Source organism: Rhea americana, unplaced genomic scaffold, assembly GCF_003343005.1.
Source record: "Rhea americana isolate MKP2758 unplaced genomic scaffold, rheAme1 scaffold_0, whole genome shotgun sequence".
NCBI lineage: Eukaryota > Metazoa > Chordata > Aves > Rheiformes > Rheidae > Rhea > Rhea americana.
The window spans coordinates 15,536,228-15,542,814 of NW_028185037.1; the positions used below are offsets into that span (position 1 = coordinate 15,536,228).

The following is a 6,587-nucleotide window of genomic DNA, read 5'->3' on the forward strand; positions in this document are numbered from 1 at the left end:
AGGAATGGCGCGAGCCGCCGGGCCCTGCCCGCCGCTGACACACTCACCGAGCCGCCCCGCGCACGGCAGCGGGCGCCGGAGCCGCAGCCGCCGCCTCCCCCCGCTCGGCCGGAGGCAGCGCCAGCAGCAGCAGCGTGGCCGGAGCCCCGCGAAGGGGAGGGCGCGGATGGCGACAGCGCCGGAGCCGCCCGCGCCGGGGGAGGGGGAAGGAGCGGGAGGGGGAGGGGGAACAGGCTGCAAAGCACCACAGGGGACCGGTCGTGCGGGCGGGCGGGCGATGACCCGGATGTACCGGGGGGAAGGCAGCCAGCAGGTGACTGCGCAGGCGCGCCGAGCTGCCAGCACACTGCGCATGCACCTGCTTCGACTCCGAGTGTCTCAGGCAGGGGCGGGGAGCGAAACGGAGGTGGGCGGGCGGGACGGCGAAGCGGCTCAGCCCCTTAAGGGGGCTGCGCCGGGCCGGGCGCCGCCATTTTCAGTTGAAGCTCCTTCTTTCCTAAAAGCAGGACTGAAAGCCATACGTAAATTTCTTCCCAAGAGGACCATTTTAAGATCTAAGCAAAAAAAAAAAAAAAAGAAGAAAAAAGAAGAGAAGGTAAGTCCTTCAGTGAACGTTGTGCTGCGGGAGCATCATGGTGGGGAGAATATGTGTACAGTAACAAATATACAAATATAGTAACAAACATAGTGTTGCTCTCTGTGTCCTGTGAAATGCAAAAGACAAGCAGAATGTGTAAAGAAACCCAAAATATAGTTTAGTGTCTTTTCATTGACTTCWTTATATCATTCCTCTCCATGTACGCATCGTAGTGATACTTGCATGGAAAAAAAGCTTTCCCATGAAGCCTCACTGGGCTTTTTGTGAATGGTTCTTCTGAAGCCAAAGAATAATTTACATTTGCTATGATTGTTCACCTGATCCATATAAAATAACTGCCTAAGGGAACAAAAGAACAACTACTGATTCTAAGGCTTCAACCCTGATAACTTCATCATCGCCATGTACGACACATTAGGACCAGTTTAGAGAACGAGCAGGATGTTGGGTCAGTAAGACACAAGTACAACAAATAAAGCAGGAGCGTGGCTCTCCTTGGATATACATAGGCACAGCATTCAAAAGGAGAGCATTGCCATACGCAAAGATGATTATTCAATCTGAAAGCGCCGTAGAAACCACCTGAAACTCTAACCACTTCTGCTACTTCCCCTTCAAAAGCCAAATCCCAGTTTGATAACTGTCAAATCATAGCGAATACAGAGCTTCCTCCAAATCCACTTTGAGACAGAATGAAAATGGAAAGTCCTCAGAGATTTATATGTGACAGTACATTCCCTTTCTTATTATTTTCATGTCTCTATATATGTTAAGTTGATAAACTTAGTTTCTCACCTAACTTGGTGRGATTTAAGAAATATGGATTCAATAACCTAAAGCCTTATGAGTATTATAGAAGAATTAGTATTCTGGGGTATAAAGGAAGCAGTTTATGATGAGCTCAGCCACAAAACCTGTCTGATGAACTCATACGAATTCACTACAGTGCAAATTTGGTCCTCACATAACACTCAGGCAACACCAGGGCTGCTAAACCATGTACCAAATTATCCATCACCTTCACCTGAGTAGGGAAAAGGGGACAGGCAGGCCTTGGTGGCTATTAAACGTTAGTGTAGACTGGAGCAAATAATTGAGGTGCCTAAAATGACCAAGAAAGATTTTCACAGAAGAACCTCATGAGCAGAATGGCTGAAGAAGTCACACATCCACTTGTGTTTGATTTGTGTAGAAGGGTAGATTGAACTGAAGTGTTTGACCATAACTTCACCTCTGTCACAGAAGGGATTTGCTAAAACTAGCGGTTATTGAGCTGTATTGATGTACCCTCCTTCCTGAGAGGGCAGGTCACTCCCTKTCTTTCTGAAGTCTGCAGACACTGGAAAGTCCAGGTTCCAGGTAGAAACTGATCCAGCTCCAACTAAGCAGACTTCAAACTTCTCTGTTTATATTGGGCTCTTTACAATGTGGACTCAATACAACCCTGGGGACTGTCATCGCTCATCTTTATACTACAGAATTCTGTCCTGTTTTACAGGTGTGAGAAAACCATACAACCAGCCTCAGTGATGGAGGAATTTTGAAATGAACATATTATAAACTGGAGGGAGAGGGGYGTGTTACAAAACAAAACAACAACAAAAAAAMCCTTTTGAAACAATAAATAGGTTTACAGTAATATTAATTTTCTCTTTAGGGCTCTCCAAAATTTTAAGATACACTTGTTTTGGATCTCCTATCTTTCAGGGAGTACAAGTAAGAATTTCCCCATCACAGATGCTTTCACTGAAGATGCATACTGAGTTAATCATATCCCATGTAATACAGAAAAACGGAAGCATAAAAAAATTGCGTAATTTAAACATGATTCATGACAAAAATATTTACCCATTTTCTATTATTTTTGTCTTGCCTTTAACTTTTTATTTGGTCGTTCTGAATAGAAAGTGATTTTAATAGGTTATTATTGGGATAAAGGTAAGAATTAAAATTAAAGATGGCATTTGCCAGTCAGTATCATAAAGTTAAGGAGTGGTWATAGATCATGACTGCTTTTACAGTGTGAGTTGTTCCAATGACAAAAGATGACTTTATGTTATAGACAGACAGTCAAGGTAAACAAAACACAGAAGTAAACCCTCTGCYCCTAAGTGCCATGCAGTTACAGTATTTCTGCTCCTTTAAACTTAATGATAACCTAGGGGAAAATATCAGAAGGCGCCAAGGAAGTCATCTTCTCTCCTTCATACTCAGCAGTGACAATACAGTGTCCGCTGACAACAGAGTTGGGGGCGGGGGGGCAAAGGAGGCCACTCACTTTTCCATTACGTGGATGAAAATGGAAAATAAGCATTGCATATCCAAAGCTACATTTTTCAATTATTAAAGAGGCCAATTTTCTTGCAGTAGAATTTCAAGAATAAAAAACATCAGCAGCTTTTGCTGGAGCCTTTGTTAAACCATAGGGGCTGATAGCACCTTTCAGTTCAGATAACGCTTACATCAGGTTTTGCCCTCCCCCTTGTAGATTTTTTCGCCTTTTCGAGTGAAGACCTAGTAGATGAGAGATGCAGAAGCAGTCACATTCACAGTACAGTGTGCTTTAGGGCTTTCATTTTGGATAGTACAAATCCTCTGATATAAATGCAGCTCTTCAGAAATATAAACAGTTGCAACAAACTATGAATGATCTGCATAAATTTCAGAAAGCAGAGACAAAACAAAAAGCCAAGGTCAAACCATTCTGTGCTTACAAGGATGACTGAACTGTTTCCAGATACTGTAATGGCAAACAATTGATGTTTTATACTTGTATGGAGACAGACACCCGCAATCTCAGAATGCCCATTTCTCCCCCCACCTAAAGATCATTTTGATATCTAGRTGGCAAATGGGAAAACAGAGGCATTTCAGAAGTTGTTTCTCTTCACTCCAACAAACATGGACAAAGTCTGTTGCCTCCTAGTCCTATGCCCTAATTACTTCACATAACTAATTACATTAATCATCTCTTCTTCTGACACTGCAAAATCTGAGATTATTTTCCATTTCTCCACTGTTGATGCAATTGCTCCTAACAAATGATCAGCACAGCCTCTTAGTGTGGTATGCCTTAACTAGTATTTGCAGACTTGCAACTTAATTAATTAAACAGTTCCATTAAGTCAAATGACATGGAAACTTCAGTGTTGGACAGAGATCAAAGATAATGGTGATTTTATAAAATAAAGCTCTTTTATTTTTTATATTTTGTTGCCTTTCCTCASCCATTCTGCTTGCCCATATGTGACAGGGGAAGCAAAGGAGAATAAAGAGAAAATGGCAGGTGTTAAATGCGCATTTAAAAAGTGTACACCAGTAAGTATAAGGGAAGGTAGAAAGAGGAACTGCAGCTTTTATTTTAATCATATTTTGTCTCCATTAGAAAACAGATAAAATATAGTAGTAGGCATATTACAGTCTATAGCAGAACACTATATTAGATTCTGAGAACTTTAAACAGCTAATTAAAAGTGTGTGAAGTACAGAATAGCTTCAGTAACTGGATGTGTGGATACTGTTGCACTGAAGAGAAGTACTTCAAACAAGTAATTGCTGTGGTCGAAACTACCTTGTTAGYAACAGGTGAGCTGGCCTGTGGAAACAGTCAAGATAACCCAGCACTAATAAATTCCGGAGGTTATGACTACAACTACAGATCCAAATTTATGSCTCTCAGATTAGGGAAAACAAAAACAAAACCAAAAACCCTGTGATGCACTGATTCTTTCATGCTCCATTCAGCAGAAGTCTGGTCTAGCTCACTCAATACAGTGGAAAAGCTACAGTCACTTCAACAGGCTCTGGGTCATCACCTCTGCATATACAAAAGCCACCTTTTTCAGCAGAACACCTAAATGTCAATGGATTTATTTACTCTTGGTTAGTGGACTTAAATTATTGCTTCACTAAGGCAGAACAGGCTGCTGAATTAGGGTACAAGGCAGGATGTCAGGCACTTCCCTTGTCCTCCCACTAGCCCTTCGTCAAGACAGTTCATAAAAACTAAGCGAACCACCAGGACCACTACTGGCATTAAACAATATATCTGGRTTGGAACTTCCTCRCCAGCCTCTTTCCCTTTTTCGCAGAATGTTTCRAATCAATCAGCAGCTTAATAGTGTTCCAGTTAATGGATGGAATCAATGTTTCAGAGAACAGGGAAGGCAGGATTTAAGAGCACTGGACTGTTTCATTACTCTCTGGAAGAGAAACGTTTTTTTCTCCTCCCCTCCCACCCCCCTTTTTTTTTCTTTTCATTTAGGCAAACCCAATCCTGCAGCTCTGCTGGAAACAAATATTCATTGATTTCATTGAGAGTTTTGCTTACCTCAGGAGCATGAGAGTATTTTACTTTGATCATACCCTTTGCAATTATGTCGTAATCCTTTTTTTGGTTTTGACTTTTTGTTTTTTCCCCAAAGTGCTTAATTCATTTGTTAATAGAACAGCACTTGGTTCGTAAGTGATTTTGGGGCTATTTGTTGCCCAGGGACATTGTCAAGAGGCCACTTTGTGTCAGCTGTTTCCTTCGCTATGGTGGTACTAACAGTTTCTTCTTCAGATCACATGGGATGCTGAAATCTTTCAGTGGTGAAATAGGTAAGTTAATTAAAGCACCTCAGTGAAAGGCTCTGGAGAAAGACTCTTGGGAGCCAATTTCAGAATTCAGTGAACAAACTCAGACTTCACAAAAACAACAGTATCAGGCACTGCTGGGTGTGATATAAGTAAGGACAAGCTAAGGCTGCACCCCACAGTATGCGTTTCTCCAAGCTCCGGTGGCATGAGTGGGAGCTGAGGGTGCACCCCACAGGATTACACTGTCATTTTTGCCACTATTCTGTCCTTGCACTGTTAGCTCAGTTTGCAAAAACTTGGCTATTTATTCCCATTTGAACAATAAAGCTCAGTTCAGCTGGTCAACACCTGGACTGGTTTTGCAAGTAGTTCACTTGAACTACTGTACACCAAATTCATCTTCACCTGTGATCCAAGTGATGTTGAGAACAMGAGAGTTGAATAATGAAGGAAAAAGATAAGGACTTAGTGTTTGGCTCGCCAACTATATCTACCTCTTTAGAATAGACTGTTATGATAACAGTATAATATATCAGATGACTCYATCTCCAATGCAGTTCCATCAGTATGCTCTTAAAAGCAACAAACATTAAAAGGACTTCAGTGCACACAACTGCTGAATGTAAAGAATTTGGAAGAAACCCTTTCCCCGTCAACACACACGTTTTCTTGTAGAACATCCACTGATCGAGGTAGCATCCTTTTTCTGTGGGATAAGTAGTTCCCAATCCACCATCACCAGCACAGTATATTTAGTTTCCAAAGTAAAGTCTTTGAGYGTGATTATTTTAAGCCCAGGCAGCTAGGACAGAAACAGAGTCCATACTGCTCACATAAGCAAAAATATATCAAACTGCAAAGAAGGGTTTGCTAGCAGACAAAATAGAAAACCAGGACTTCTTCCACATACTGCGATCTGTGAGAGAACAGTCTGGGTGAAGATGAAGGCTGCTGTTAAATGAAGCATTTAGGCATTTGCTTGAACATGTCCTTTGCTGGGCAACAGAAACTGCACACTAGACATCTCTTTCTCTTCCTTTTTTTCTGAGCATGAATATAGTACCTATGACTAAATCCAGCACCAAACGCAGCTGTTTGAATAATTGAAATGTGCAATGTCAGCTTTACTCCTTCTTCTTGCTAGCAGAATACTAAAGTTTTTCTGAAATTACCCAATTAATGAAAAGATAATATTTTTTATGTCCCCACGCACGATCTGGGAAACTTTCTGAGCCTGCTTGTACCAGCTGGATGCGTTCCCATTTGAGACGTCTGGATTCCTGCTGTCAGAGCTTAGGTGCTTATTTTGTTAATGGTGAGACTAGAACCAGTGGTTTCCCACTGTGACCACACTGCTCTACAGGAATGCTTCAAAACCAGGTCCTTCTGTTTACATGGTTACATACTC

At 41.9% G+C, this 6,587-nt stretch overlaps 1 protein-coding gene across 3 annotated transcripts in view; it reads right to left on the reverse strand.

Moving 5' to 3' along the window:
- The window catches only part of CYRIB (CYFIP related Rac1 interactor B), a 75,371-nt gene extending 75,073 nt beyond the window's left edge, over window positions 1-298 (reverse strand). The window contains exon 1 of one of the 3 annotated variants that reach the window (XM_085317820.1): window positions 48-298. The gene's annotated coding sequence lies outside the window, so the exon portion shown is untranslated. The remainder of the gene's footprint in view (window positions 1-47) is intronic. The other 2 variants (XM_085317903.1, XM_085317593.1) reach the window with 2 other exon arrangements.
- Window positions 299-6,587: the final 6,289 nt, after the last annotated feature.